Source organism: Melopsittacus undulatus, chromosome 5, assembly GCF_012275295.1.
Source record: "Melopsittacus undulatus isolate bMelUnd1 chromosome 5, bMelUnd1.mat.Z, whole genome shotgun sequence".
In the NCBI taxonomy this organism is placed as follows: Eukaryota; Metazoa; Chordata; class Aves; order Psittaciformes; family Psittaculidae; genus Melopsittacus; species Melopsittacus undulatus.
Window position 1 is genome coordinate 53,967,826 of NC_047531.1, and position 16,881 is coordinate 53,984,706.

Sequence of the window (16,881 nt, forward strand, 5' to 3'; positions counted from 1 at the left end):
GATTGTTTGCAAACATAGTCAGAAGTTACACATCTGTTCTCACAAGCCCCTTTTCCAAAATAAAATAGACAAGAGTGTCAGTAAAGAACAACAACCAAAACATTTTTCCCCTTCAGAGCTCACAAGGTTTTTAGAGCAAAGAAGTAAGCCTATGTCTTCTGAGTCCATTGATCTCTTGTACTTCTTAGTTCAATTCCACATCATGTGTGAAAGTACTTCCTTCTCTTGTTCCTATCATGTCAGTGTCTGAGGTAATGTACTGAGTCATAATGTTAATTTAACAACAGAACTATTTTCTGACTTTCTATTAAGACCACTCAAAACAATGTATTTTAGCAATCTGAAATGAAGACTTTCTGAAGAATAACTCCTGCTCATTTAAATATAGTTTTCAGTGAGCATTAGAAGATTGATCCTGCCATAGTCCACAAAGTATCACACACTTTAGACCCAGGAGTGTACTTAGGTACTTCACCCTTGTGTTTTCATAATTGCTGTGCCCTTATTAGCCCTCCTCACACAGTGAGATAACTAGTGCAATATTTCAGTCACTGACCACCTTATATCCTCATGGCAAGGAAACTTTCACAGTCCTCTTTGCTATATCCAAAATTCGTGGAATCTAACTCTGCTTGTGTGTTCCATTCAAGTGTCAGCCACAAGCGGAGTCCTTAAATCCCACTGAATTTATCTAATTCCCAAGGCTTAGTGATTTCAGCACATGGCATGAATCTGAAGTTAAACTTACATCTCATGTCTCTGGTAAGCCACTAGGCACTAAAATTAGGCAGAGGTTTTTCTCATAAATGGAACTGGTAACAACCTGCGCTCAGTGCTGTGCAATTTCCAACACAGTGTTGCAAAGTAACACACACGGAAGATTACCTCAGTGATTAAAACTCAGCCAGTCGGAAGCCTTCAGGTCTGCAATATCATTCAAACTGACAAAATAAAAATATTTGACCTGATCTGTCACATTACAGGACTCAGCGTCTATTTATGACAGTCTGACTTCATCCCATCGGACAGCTTCTTGCACTTGAAGAATATTAGGTAGTCCTGCATTGTCTCTGTAGGTATTTAGCCCGTGGTGCTGGAAAAGTGGTTCTGAGCTACAGCCACAGATCTCCATCTGAGAGTAAATTAGAAAAGTTATTTGAGGTTCACAGAACCAGTAACATGGAAGCACCACAAGTGCTTATGACACTAATGAAGCATAAGTCCGTTTTTAAGTGTAACTGAGACCCAGAAGTCCAATCCCTATTATCTTTCCTAGAAAATGGAACTTGGGTTTCCCAAAATGGTGATCATAAAGAAATCAAGTCCTGCCTTATCAGGTCACCCAAGCTGCCACTTGAGTTAAATATCTACAGTTAAGAGGCAATATTTATTTAGATCTGGCTGAGGAAACTTTTTTCCTTGCCAGAAGCACACAGTTACATCTATGCAGCCCAAAGGACAGCAGTGCCTGCCTCGTCCAGCATGTTTTTCATGGAACATATAATTTTGTTACTGCCTTCCAAACTCCTATTTCCACCTGATCCCTTTTTACCTACCTTTCTCTTTTATTCAAAAATGACTTGTCGGCTCTCCTGCTGGCAGATGTCAGCTCCTTTAACACATGAGGAAGTTGGGCTATGGGCTTCACCAGTTACAAAATGTGCAAGAATGCTGTATTAAGGTATCTTTTCCCTAGCCTGTTGAGCCTTCTCAAGCAGTTAGTGCTGAATAAGTTGAAGGACAAATCCTTCTGCTACTCTAGATGGGCAGGGAAAATCTACTGCTTTCATGCTATTTCATCTTTGGCACTTGTCACAACAATGCAAATTGCATCAGTTTCAAAGTAGACAACTAGTAATCAGTTCAGTATTTTAACAGTATTTGGTTATATGTATCTGACACATTGAGACCAGACATTTCTGTGTTAAAAAACCCACACCAAAGCACCTCAGGAGGATGAGAAGCTTGGAAATTACTTGTCTGCAGGTTATCAATTCCCTGCTGGTAACTTGTACTAGTTACTACCAAACTGCATCCCTCGCTGTGGCAGCTGTGTGGTAGTATCTGTGACTGTGGTTGCTGAAGCCTCAGGTTTCGTTACTCATAGGCAGAGGAGAGGTCTGCACCATCTCACAGCCCCTGGGTTTCACCCATGTTGGGAGACGTCTCAGCAGCCCAGTGACATATGCAACTGAGCTCAGGGGTCAGATGTGTGTTTCATGTGATCACCACTGTGAATAAAACTGAAGTGTATGCCTTTTAAGGGACTTTTTTGGTGGTTTTTCTTGTTTTCAGATCTGACTCATGTTTGGGAAAGAAAAAAGAAAAAAGGAAGTACCCACATATAAGCATCAGCTCCTTTATCTCATAGAAGTCAGTTTGCTATTGACACTTTTCCCTGCTGTCATGTTAGGACCAGAGATCATAGGCACAACAGCTAAAATTGGAGTGAAAGACATATTTTTTTCTCAATTTTGAACTATTTTAATAAACAAACCCTAAACATGAACCTCCAAAACTAGTGTGTATGAACTACTGGTGGAAATGGAAGAACATCCATGCTATAGATGAAGAAAACCAATTATCCCTTCAAAATTCTAATTCAGATATAATCATGAAGCTGCTAAACTATACATGAAAGATGGTAAAAACAGGAATAATTTCAATATGGTCCACAAACTGCAGTTCACATCCTTCTCAGTTTCTAAATAGTTAAATGGACTGTTCTTTTAGCTGGCTTACAAAGGGTAAATACAGATTCATTCTATACCTGTGCACCCCTGCTAATAAGGTGTTAGTCCTCCTAATCTACAAATGAACAGGTGATGAACTGGCATTCAGTACATTTGAAACTTTCTTCAGCTGAGAATTCTTGAGAACAATTGTTCAGTGTTAGCTTCAAGCAGATTAACTAATGCTTGTCTGGTTTTGTTTTTCCAACATAGGAAAAAGAAAAAGGGAAAGAAAAGGGGGGGGGGAAGAAGAAAAAAAGAGAAAAAGAAATAAAAAGAAAAAGGAAATGTGTTGCATAAACTATGCAGCTGAGAGACTGCTGGCAGCCCCAGTTGGGTAATCACGGTGCTCCAAATGCAATAATAAGTTAGCAATATACTTATGTGTGAGTTTTAAAGCCTGCTTCTCATGAAAGGGATATTGTCTTTTCTCTATTTTTCATTCTAGTGGAAAGGTCTGATTTGTGCCTATTTAGTGAATTCTGGATATGATAAATAGTTATAAAGCTCTAGACATTTTATGCTGATCTTTCTCTTTCTAAGGACAAAGTAACCAGATTTAAATGGTCTCTAGATATGAAAAGTCTGGGGAAGGTCACAGTGTTTATACTAAGGAGAAGCAGACAGGTTAATTGACTACAGAGACTAAAACATGAAGCCTTTAACAAATGGATTGCAGAAATCATATTCCTGACACAGCTTGGGGCTGCTTGGGGTTTATACCTGCCAGCCCAGCAAATTTTCCCTTCTCCCTGGAGGAGATTTAAGCAGAAAGGAATAGAGAATAAGTCTCTACCTAGCCATAAAGAGGTAAGCCAGCACCTGAAACAAAGATGAAAACTAAGTCTACTTGGTTTCTTACCTGGAATCACTAGGGCATACATTTGCCTTCTTGAGCACTTTCTACAGGCATTTTGCTCTTTCTCAAACAGAAGTGACTGCAAGACATAATGCCTAGACACAAGCCCAAATACACTTATAAACCTGAAGAGGATGAAGAAGACTAAGATGGACCTAATAATGAATGCCATTAACTTGTTTCAATCAGCTATACAGTTTGGATACTAGTCTTTTAGTTCCAACACAATGCTATTTTAAAATTATCCTACCTTTTTTCTTTAGTATTAGTGCTCACTTGTGGTACAATTTTATGGCTTCATTGCATTTTACAGCTTCCAGAAGATAGATTCCCTGCCCAGAGGACAGTACAGTACACTGGAATTCATATAAATTCAACTGCGCACATAAAAAAATAGTGTACACATAGCCTATGAGGAATGATTCACAAATAAGCTAAGCTAAAATGAGAGTTTAGGTAAAGAAGGGACATGAACAGTGAAGCTTCAGAGTAAATGAAGGCAAGAAAGGAGTGGGTGTAAAATTAAACTGAAGCAGAGCTGTAGGTGACACTGGAATTTTGCTGAGCTTGGAAAGCAAGAATGAAGAGCTTAAATGTAATGCAGTAAGTCACTAGACTCAGTGAGGAACTTTAAAGCAGGCTTTTTGCAATGCAGAGTAAAGTAATAATGTCCCTTCTGACATGGGCTTTGGAAACTAGACTTCTGCAAAAAAAAATCCCATAGAGGTGTTCTGGTTAGTCCAAAGTAGAAGCAAACATGCTGGCACTCTTACTGTCAGTTCAGATTTTTTCAGGTCATATGAATTATGTTTGTGTGTGTGTGGGGGTGTGTGTGGGGGGGTGTTAAATTTTGTTTGTTTCTGTTTGTTTTTTTGTTTTTGTTTGGTTTTTGTTTTTTTTTTTGTTGTTGTTACTTTCTTTTTTAGCATACGTTTTTAGTTTCATCATGTAGAGTATCCTAATAAGATAGTCACAGATGTAGATCCCAATAGTCCACTGCATTCCATACTAAGCTTGAGCCAAAAGTCACTATAGTGTGTGAAACACCCTGCTCATTTTGTGTAATTGTGCCACAATTGTTGAGAAACCTCCAGCCTTGTATATCTTATTATAACTTGTGGCATGAGAGATTCAGATTCAAGTTCAGTCTTTGCCTGACTTTCAGGTCTGAAGCAAATGTCTCTGCTTTACTGTTCAAAAATCCACAGAGTTGAAATGCTGCAGCAATTTTTCCTCTGTTGTGTCACCAACAGATGGTCTATCAAATATTTACAATTTAAACCAATTGGAGCTTCTGCCAAGTGCTTTTCTTGCTAAAATACATTTTATAATATATTATTGAATTCTCTCTAAAACCCAAGCACATAATTAAACCCTTTGAATTGATACAATATGTCTGTTCAGTCCTTCAGTCTTTTAAGATGTGATATACACCCTAGCAGCTACGTGAAAGATTGAAAGGCTATGGTCCATTTGCAGCACAGACTGCCTATTATATAATCTTCCATCACTAAGACAACTGTCCTCCTGGAAATAGGAAAACTATGTTATCATTAAATCACAGTTTTACGGACATGTTTTTAAATAATTGAACAGCCAGACTGTCACAAAAGAATAATCATGTATAGATATGAAACTCTGTGTAACATTTTGTATCCAAATATTGAAAGGAGAAGTGAAGAGGAGTAGTTTTACTTGTTTTCATGATTAAAATTTCTGAGAGCACATCATACGGATGACTGAAGACCAGCAATTAACAATGTTTTTCGTCTTTTAAAGAGGAAATAAATTGTCTTTAAAAACTCGGACAAATGCAACCATAAATCTGCAGTTCAATTTTACATACACTTTACTTGTAGCCCATGAATGACACAGTTTACTGCATTTTATAAAATGCTGCCAATAATATAATAATTTCAGTATGTTTCAATACAATTTACTTCAAAGTTGTGTGAAAAATAAATTCACAGTCAGAAATGTGTTTTAAGTAGAGCTGACCAGGGCACAGAATCAAGAAGATCTGGAAATATTTTGGAAAAATTGAAACTAACAATTCCACAACCGCATCTGTCCACTGGGATTTAAGCAAGCAAACTTTTCTCAGACCTTTCAGTTATGCATATACAAACCTGCATATGCCAGTAACACGAAAATTAATTTTCCTACAGGCTGCTTCAACTGATAGCTGGTACAAATACTTGTTTTCATCAATTCCTTATATGTTGCATAACCACACTCTTGTTTTCCTTCAGATTTCTACTTGTTATTTTGCTTTGCTTTCTTCCTCAGCTTTGTCTCTGAGTTCACTTACTTTTATCTGCTAGAAACAAAATATTTAGGTTTCTGTTTGGGAAAAATTTGCATGGATTGGATAGAATTTTAAGATTTGCTGTCCTTTAATTTCTTCTGCTTGTAGAAGTGATTCATCCACCTGCAAAAGGAGTGGAAAAAGCCTGACTGTCACTTTCATCCTGTCCTAGAAATAGGGTCCAACTGAGGTCACCTGAATTACACTAATGAAGAAGAGGAAGGACAAGTGCAGAGAAGAGAAAATGAATTTTACATTAATAAATTTGTAATAAATATTCCAGGTTTACACAATTTCTGTTCTATAGACAAGATATATGTGGTCTTTAAATGCAATAACAAACCTAGACACACTAGAAATTAAACTCGTAGTTATAGAGTTTCACCAGGCTTTTTCTCATGAGAACATGGAATTTAGAGATAATCTCTTTTCTGCAAATGCTCTGATAGCTTCTGTTGATGGAATGATGATTGAACAATGATAGGAATAATTATTCTAAAATGTATACCACTAGCTAGAACTGTTACCTGTAGCATAAAGCCAGCAATGTAGAATTCATCTGAGAGGAAAGCCAGCATCTTTTACAAAGTAGCTGAGATAGATAGGCTAATTCTACAAGTTCATTCAAGGGATAGCCTCCTACATAGAGAGACTATAATGAGCTACCTAGAACAGGAAACTTGTTTGGTATTACTTATGCATTCTTGTGTTCTGAAAAATAAAATGTAATTTAAGGCCAGAGCCTGAAATAAATTCAGAGAGATATTGGTTCTTCTGTGGGCTAGTAACACAATACTCCACTTGACAGCGTTAAACACATAAACAAACAAACAAACAAATAATGCTAATAAAAAAAATCCTGTAGTGGACTGCTTTATTTTATGAATTTTTTTAAAAGTGGAAAATCCAGAGAGGTTAAGATTAGTGGTTTGAATAGAGACACTTTTAGGAAGATCTTGGAAGAGAAAAGGGATGACTTTTGCTTCTGGGAAAAGCAGGGGTAAGGAATAGACAGAGAAAGACAGTTTCTTCTTCACTGCATCCTAAGATGTCAAAGAGCTCTCACCTCACTTGCACACCAACTTCGATATGAATTTTCCACAAAGTTTTTGGCAGCTTTATAACACATATACAGATAAGAAAGATAATGTCACTGCTTCAGCAATTATATATCATATAGATATCCACTTCCGCACGAGCTGGTCCTGCTAAGTCATATTTTCTGTTGTAAAATGGAGTTGAACTGTTTTGAAGTCGAAGAAAGCACTGTAAGCTTAGTAACAAGTGCTTACTGTGTCACCCTGATTTATCTCATCTGCCACACGCAACATTAATTTCAGCTCAAATTAGACTTTGTTTTCTCACTGTTTTAATTAATTTGATAGTCTTTCATCTTAGCTATTTGTTTCAGGAGTTGGGGCTTTGCCCACAATACTTTGAAGTGTCACTTCTGCTTATAAAATAGTACATTTGATTCTTTTGCCCATGGGTCAAAAATATGGGGGAAAGAGGTGTCTCCTCTCACCAGTTCAGAAGTACAATGTGTCAGTAGCTTAGGGGGTTCATTTGTGTTTGGGCACTCATTCACATCACCAGCTGCATTGCATAAAGGCATTGCTGCATTGCTCATAGGTTTATTTTAGAAGAATATTGACAGCTTGAAAGTTCTTCAGGGGGAAATATATATCCAGGAAGCAGTGTTAAATATGACTGCATCCTTTCTCAGTCTTCTGAAGTTTGCTGTGCTTTTGGCACCTACACAGCTTGCTCAGGTATGCAGACAGTTATGGCTCTGCCAGCCCTCAGAGAAAGAGGTGAAAAATTCATTATTAATAATCTGGGTATCTTTTAGTTTCTGTTGAAATTCCGCCCTACCTGCCTGTGCACCATGAGTGATTTCACCATTGCCAGCCATTTGAGCTTTAAAAAAAAACAACCCAACACACACTTCAAAGCTGGGGCTTATAAAAAGAAGATATGCTTTTTTTTTTACCTGATGGCATAGGACATTCCTTTGGCAAACTTTCTCCTCCACCAGGCTCTTTTGTGTTGAAATTGTAAAATTCTATTTTAAAGAAAAAGAAGCATATGGTGTTTAAGGATAAAAACTATCACAAACACTATCTGATTTTTTATAGCAGGGACAAGAAACAAGAGTTTCAAAAAGGGTTTCATTTCTGGTATTCATTTTAACTTAGTCACAGTTGATCAAAAAGAAGGAGACATAACTGGTGAATATTTTCTCAATTCCTTAATTTATTTTTTGGGGAGGGGGAAATTGCTGGTCTATTCTTACACAGAATTTATGAGAAGACATTTTGAAGAAAATGTCAAAAATGCTTCTGTCGTTTGGCTGAGACCTTGTTACTTAAATCTGTGCTAAATTACAGCAGTGGGATCACTGCCAAAAGTTTATCATCCTCCTTACCACAGTACTTTCTCGTTCCAGCCAGCCATTTTCAGCTACTGAATTTAAAACAAAATCACTAAAGTATTTCTGAAATCTCAGGAGAACACCAGGAGTATTCTCACTCATATTTCTGATCAGATAATTTATCTCTGTTTAGGAGTCTGTCAGATAACATGATAGTGCTGACACTGGATGCATCTGTCACCTCTACCTTCATAATCCTTGCCAGTTACATAACTAAGGTGTTTACAAAACCAGATAAATTGCAGCAATGGGGCTTCTCATGTATAAAAGCACAAATAGCTGGTAATAGCAAAAGAAAACCTGTTGATAAGGGTGTGTGCAGAGAGGGAAAGGTAAATTATGGAAAATGAGTTGCAGAAGCTCAAATATTTGTAATCATACGGATGTGATACCAGTGAAATGCAGTATGAAGGAATTATACACTCCATTCAGACACTGAAGTGTAATGCAGTATTCCTCTTAGGCACGTGTTGGTAATCAACATGGAAATTACATGCTTTCTTTCCATTAGACATACTATCAAGCACAGCATGACAAAATCACTGCCTGAAATGTCCTTTTCTTTCCAGTCTTTCAGTTCAGATGAGTTCCCTTATTCACAAGCAGGACAAGCCGCACAGCAGCAACTGGAGCTGCAGATCTGGCCACGCACACTGCTCATTTCTGGGAACACTCCTTCTGTTGGCAGCAACACTTCTGTCTCTTATCACAGGCAGTGAGAAAAAGATGTCTTGCTTATACAGAAGCATAAGTCAAGTCATACACCTGTCTTTCCCTTTCAGTAGTTGCTTGCTTCTAGATATATTCCAATTTTACAGCAAGTGTGCTCCTGCTAGAGGTTATTCAGTGCTCTATCTGTACTTTGAGAAACTGGAACGAAAAAAACAGAGGTCTGTAAAGAGGATTGTAGGAAAAAAAGTTGAGTCATTGACTGATATTTAAGTATCAATTTTAAAAATTCATGGGATTTGACTCATTGAAGAAAAATGCTAAAGCCAAAGACATTCATCTGCCAAGAGGTCAACAAATAATATAGACAGTTTCACAAAACTTGGAATTCTTTATTGAAATAGAAAGTTTTATAGGAAATAACCATATGCTCAGATATTTCCTATATTTTGCTAGCATTGTTTGACATACCAAAATGACGTGTTTTAAGAAAATTCTTTAATTATTTTTTTATGAATAAGGAAAATTGAGATTTTTTGAAAAGAACTTGTCAAGCTTTAGAGCACCAGTATGTGCTGTTTTAAATATCTGTATCCCCAGTGCAAACAGCACTTTGACAATTTATGTCTACTGAATATATGACCAGCATTTTGTGATCTAGGCTGCACACCTGTGATTGGAAAGATCTTTTAAAATACTTAGACTTTTTGTCAGTGATTTTGGATGAGCATCTTGTAACTATTCCTTGTAACTGTAGGAACAGGCAGGACTATTACTGCTCTTTCTTATCTTATTTCCACTTCTGCTCACTCTTGCAAGTTAATTTGTTTTATATGGCAAATTAGATAATATGTCTCTTCATATTCAGCGTCTTCTATAATATGAGGTCAAAATTAAATTCAGGTCAGCTATCCTCCAACTGAGAGCTTTTCTGCTGTGGTATGGTTTCCCCTGTAGAGTAATGACTTTTCAGAAAAATGTTAGGCAGAGACAGCATACGTTATATCACTGGCACTACTGTGAATGAGAAGAAACTGACAATAGGCATCCACTTTTATAGCGTGATGAAGTATAACTAGTTTGTCACTAAGCTTATAATCTGATAAGCCAGTTTTTAGGAATCAAAGGTAGTATAAGCTCTCTCATGCAGATCACATTCAAATAAGTCTGTTGAACTTTAATATCCCTATTGCTTAATCACCATGTCATTATATTGTTTACAGATAAGGCTTCAAATGATCATATCAGCTGTAAACAACAGCATTACCACAGATGGCAACTGGCACTTTGATATCTTTGGTGCTTCCTCCTTGAGGGCTGCAATATGGGTTTCATTTTATGCATCTCTTACTGTCTCTTGGAAAAAAAAAATCAAACTATTAATAGGGTGAGAAAGAAGGGTTATTAGAGAAGGAACACATTTTTCCTATGTGAGTTGTACTTTTAATTACAAAAGAGCTAGTTCAAAAAGACCAGTGACTTCTTTCTTTAACACTGCTATTTTTATAGTCCTAGGAATACAATGCTCTGGGGTAATCTGTGCAGATCATTTAACTCCTTTGAAGAGATGACAATGAAATTTATATATACAACATATATCTGAATAGTCTGTCTGTATTTTCTCTTCCTTCTCCTTTTCAGCAACATGTTAGTATATTTTAGAGCAGAGAGATATGCTTGATTTACCTATAAAAAACACATACCAGTTTTCAAAATATACTTTAACTTTCACATAGTTTCATCTGTTTCATGTCAAGCAAATACATACATGTATCTATTATATATATGCACACACACATATATATTATATATAGTTTATATATATTATACACTTAACTTAGAACTTGGAAAAACTGAGCAAGAAACAGCGTAAAAAGAATGCTTAATAAAACTGCATGATCTGTCAGATAAGCTATCATCAGTAAATTGTGAGATCTAAAGAAAACATGTTGGGAAATTCAGACTTAAGTGTTCTTCTGTTAAAAGCAAACAAACAAAGCAAAAACAGCTGGGAAAGCTCATATTCATATGCAATTTGAAGAAAAGCAGAGTTCACATCATAGTTGACAGCAGCTCATTTGCTGCTTTAAAATGAGTACATTAAAAATTCATTCAGTATGTATGTTACTGGGCCTGTTCTGGGAATATATTTTTAAGTTTCAGAAACTCACCTGCAAAAAATAATTTCCTCTTGCAGACAAGTGATGGATGCTTCAAATGATGGACACCAGAATGGGTTTCCTGGCTTTGGATTGCTGAGGGGGTACAATTTAGTGCAAGATAATTTCTTTGCCTTAAACTGAATGCAAATCTACCCAGGTCCTTCCATGCAGTAGAACTTCAAAAATCTGTGGACTATCTAATCTCAACATCTCCTTCCACCTCTTTCTTAGTAGAAGAGTTGGTTTATTATTGTTTTATTATTATTTTCATTATTGGCTTACTTTTATGGTATCACCTGAAACAAAAATTAGAGTAAGCTGTAGGAAGAAACTGGCCATAAGCTAATGAATAATTAAGGTCTTAGCACATAATATTTCCCTTCTGATGTACACAGAAGAATATGCTGATAAGAATAATGCAGTTTTATGGACCAGGAAATAAGCTGATCTCTCCCAGGAGAAGTAAATACTTTTCTAGAGAAGAGAAAAAAACTGCTCTTATTTGAGAAGAAAGATGTGGGAGCTAATCCTGATGCAGACCACAGTCCTTGTAAGCAGCAAACCTATCCATCAGAGTACTAGCCAGAAATAAAATCTAGATGCCTTTGGTATTTGAGACAAATAGAAGGGAGAACAGGGCATGGTCTGGGCTATCTAATGGGAAGTAGATGGACCAAGTGTATGTACTTTTAGTTTGTTATACACAGTTCCTCAGCTGCCACTGACTGAAGAAAAATCCCTGGTGATAATTTTTTGCAAGTGCAGTGAGAACAACCCACACAATTCACTGAGGATAGAGCCCTAGTCACTAACTTACTTTTCAAAAGAGAGCTAGGGAGGTCCTTTTTAATTTTAAGAAAAGTAATTTTGCTAACCAAAATAGCTTCACTGAGAAAAGTATTATTTATATATTTAACAGCAAAAAAAAAATCTTCCAGCATGACAAATTTGGATTTTTCAAATGAAAAAAAAAAATATATATATATATATATATTAAGGCTTTTTTATTATTTTCATAATAAGCATTTTCATAGTGAAGTCATAATAATTTTGAAATAGATTAAAAGGTTGCATTCCTTCCAGAGGAAAGGAGACACTGAATTTTAGTTTAAATATAATGTGGATTTTTGTAATTGCTTGTTTTGTTTGATTGCTTTTGTTGTTATGAAAAACGAAGCAGATTATTTTCATTTTGTCTTGATTTGAGCTATTTTTATGGATGTTGAGCTTTTTGTTTAGACAGTGAATTGAAAATTATGTTATTTTCTTTCCTTATAGTTTGAGTCAACAATTTTAAAATATTTTTTTCAGGGGTAGAAACCATCTCCTCTATACCACTGATAATCTGAAACTATGAGAAAGATCTCTTAAAATACTGTTGGGAGTAATGACTAAGAAAAGACCAAAAAGTCCAGAATAAAAAGAATGAAACGACTAAAACTGAACTCATTCCATGCTGCTTCAGTAGAAGCAGAAAAGAAGTGGAACACTGGAAAAAACAGAAATGTGCTATTCCTGCAGAAGTTTCCTTTCACCTTTTTTCTCAAGGTACAGACTGAATTGCACCTGACTGTGTGGGCTGACTGACAGTTTCAAGAATGATGAAGTCTGAAGAAATCTGGGAGGTCAAAAGAAGATTGTTTCTAGCCACATCATTTCACCACATCCCAAAATTTAGTATCAACAATCATACATATTTTAATTTATTCAGATATTAGCTGCCTAGTCAATGATGATTAGGTTATATCACCTGCAATAACGTATATATTGTGAGAATTTAATTTAGAATATGTTTGAAAAGGCTGGCCTCTTTTGACAAAGCTAGTTAATATTGTTTCACTTCAAAATCACTAGTAAATCCATTTGTTCTCTGATCTTGATCGTAAAGGTATATAGCTCCAAATATTATTGTAACTAATATATTAAATAAAAGATTTTGCCACAGATTTGAAATCTTGCTATTTCTCCATATACATTTAGTAACCCCATTACCTCCCCTCAGATCACAGGCTGTAGCTGCTGCCTGACAGCTTGGTCTATGGCATACAAAAGTGAACTCCATAGGTATGGGCTGGGAAGTTATTTTTTTTTTCCTTTTACAAAACATATGGTTGTTCTTTACAGGCCAAAATAATTCAATTTTATTAAACAGATTTAAAGAGCTAGCTGCTGTTTTGTCCATATAGTTACTTATACCAGGACTAAGCAAACCTGAAGTGGGTGGGGGTAAACTACTGATTTTCAAACCCATTAATTTTTATGTCTCTTTTATGATCACTTTGTGTATTTGTGTGCCTGATTATGTCTCAGCATTGCAAACACATGGGCTTTTCTGTGACTTTACCAGACTGTAATATGGTTATCTGAAGTCAAATATACGTGTCACTAGCTGCCTGCTTGGTGCCTTAGATAGTGAAGAGTAATTGAAATCGTCTTAACGCCTACAGTTTTCACCAGTGGTAAATGTCTTTATGATGAGGCAAGCACAATTCTATAAATGGGCTGATTTCAAATGCCTTTCAGGAATTTATTTCATTATCTTTCAAACTTTCATTGCAAGCATTGCATTGAGACTGGATAAAAAAAATACCAATTAGAATGTGCTTATTCAAGAAATTGGTAAATAGACTTAAGAATGGTACTAAATAGAAACAAAACCATTCTTTTTCAGAAGATCTGACATCTATAAAGCTGCTATTTTCAGTTTTGCAAAGTTTTTAAAGAGTACTTTAACTCGCTTAACAGCCTGGCCAACAGCAGTCTCTATATAATATTAATTTGTCTTGCTTAAGTGGCTTATAAACACCTGATTCCAACTTTAGAAAGTAACTAGCAAGCTAGAGATTTTACATGAAATGAGCAATTTTTTGATGTCAAAACTGTGCTGGATCTAAATGCCAACATTTTTTCTAATTATGGAATAACACAAAGGGATGTCAAAGGGCTAGAAAGCATATTATCTCTTAAACCGAGAGAAAATGACAGACAGTGTATCAATCACCCATGTATTTCCTTATTTAATAACATCAGCAAAACTGATGATTAGCTCTGGTTTTCCAAAACTGAAAAGTTTAAGAATTAGGAAAGGGAAAATCTCTCACTTGACTTTAATAGATATAATTTTGTAAAGATAATCCTGGACCAATGCCATTGCTCCCCCTCGAGTTTGGAGGGAAGGTAATTGAAGTCAGAACCTTTTCACTGAGCTTCTGGTATCTTGCAGGGCAGGATTTGGCTCCGGAGACCCACCATGGCATTAGTCCAAGCCCAGGCCTCAGTGCTCACATCAACTAGTAACTTCAGCAGGTCTCCTGCAGCCACCCTGCAAAACCCTCCTCTACAATCACTGTTCCTGCTCCTGCTATGCAGTACTTGGACCTGCTCCACCTTACCAGGTTGCAAGATCTTATCTATGTGGAGCTTTCCCTTCTCAAGGAGTAATTTCAGTTTGTCCTTTGGACTTCCTTTTGACACACTGATATGTCATGCATGCTTGCATTTTCGTCATCAAACTGAATGGTTGTTCAGAACAGCTTTCCTCCATCTCAGAGAGTTTATTCCTTTCATGAATCTTCTGACTGAGTGACTTATGACCAATACCTGCTAAAAAAAAGAAATGTGCAGCAAGGAGTCATGTAGATTTTATTTTTTTTTTTCCTGTTAGGCCTGGCTAAAACAACCACAGGAAAAACAAAACAACCAAACAACCAAATATCCAGAAGACATGCTCCTTTATAATCCATAGCCTTTGACCCTTTCAATGACTTCAGATTTTCTGTTCTGAACAAATTCTCACACAGAACCTACACTGATTCACTGAAGTCTAAATTTCAACTCATCAGTTATTTCACAGAAGTACAGGTCGTTTATATTGGATCATCTAATGCTAGTGACTCATTTTGTGGTGTAATTAAGAAAACTGCTTGTTAATACAGAAGAAAAGTAATTTTTCTATAGCATTTCAGCTGTCTTCTTCTGAGGACTTGTTTCAGAGCCCATTAGCTACTGTGGAAGATTTTTCATTGATTTTGAAAACTAAGATGATTCAAGGATGCTAACTCCAACTTTGACAGCTTTAGAGGTTTCAGGAAAAATAGTTTCTTGATGAGACAAAACCAGAGCTCTCATTCAAAGTGAAACTACATCAAAAGCCTATTTTCAGATTTGAGAAGTTAGATTTAAGCTTTCCTGTTCTTTCTTTCTCTTAACAGAAATGACCAGAGATGCCAGAGTCTCAGTCAATGCCCTTCTTAAACTTCTTCAGAACTTATGAATCTCCATAAGTTGTTTTGATTTTGGCAAACAACATAATACTCTGTAATTATTAAAACATTCTGACTTGCTCAGCTTGATACTTTCTGCAGCGCGGCACTTCAGAGTACACACCATTCTCATGAGATTATTGTTAGCTCAATGCCTGGATCAGTCTTCCTAGGTGAAAGACATTGTAAAGCCATGAATGATGAAGCAGAAAAGCAAATGCAGAAAATGAAAGTCTCTCCCTGTACAGAGGCTTTCACACTATAAAAATACAAGTTTAAGGAAGAGAGGAAAACTTTGTGTTCCTTCCCTCAATTCTCATTCATGGGACAGATGAAAAAGAAAATTGCAAAGACATTGCAGGCTTCAGTGGGTAAAACAGGAGGAATCTACCTGGAGTTATGATTTATACTGTATGAGTCCTGTAAGTCTGATACTCGATCCATTTGGAAACATACCTGGTGTACTACCTCGCTAAATTTATTGAGAGAAAACTAGCCCTGACTCCACCTCCAGACACTGAGTTGTTCAGATCAAGGGAGAAAAAAAACTCAGAGATTGCTTTTGTAAAATATTTTTAATAATTTTAGTAAAAATAACAGACCCAACTCAGTACCAGGCAGTACCTATCTCTAAGATAGGCATACAAATAAAAGGAGGGGATGGCATTAGAGAATTGTCAAGAACACAGTGATCTATGTACATGTACAGAGGGGAATAAAACCCAATTCTTTTTCTTTTCTGTCAGTATTATGGACATGAGTCTCAAAAAAGAGCATTGCTGATAAAAAGTTTTGTCAGGGAACTGACAAAAGAGTGTTCTGAAAAATCCTTTCAATATGTTGATAAGGGCATTGCTGTGAAGTGATCCTTCACACTATAGGAATGTTCACTGCAACAGCTGGCAAAATATTCCCAAGTTAATATTGTGCAGTTTGAAGACTAACAGGGTGCAAGCATCTTTTCTGTTTACATTTGCCTATCATTCTACAAGGATCACATGCTTGCTTCTGAGCTGTATATAACTTAATTCACTTCTTGTTTCTGGATAGGACAAGTGGCTGTTAGGCACAGAACACAACAGTGACTAATAAGAAATGAAATTAAGAAGAATTACATAAACAGCTAAAATGATCATATTTGTTTCAGCACTTCTGCTTCTGGAAAGAGTATGAAAGAAAGAACCAGTCACACCATGTATGGATGTTAAATATCAAAGCGTTATTTCCAGTTTTATTTTTAAACTTTAACTCTGTTTTAGCTCTCTTAGGTACAAATTTCCATTAGGGCTATAAGCTCATAAATCATTCTCTGATGGTGAAGAAAATCTAATGACGACATATCTGTTTTTCTTTATATAACCTCCCACAAATCATGCTGTGAAATTGAAGTACCACAATCAGCTCAAATAAGAGTGATCAGATTCTTCCTTTGTTCATGCTCAGCAATCCACCTCA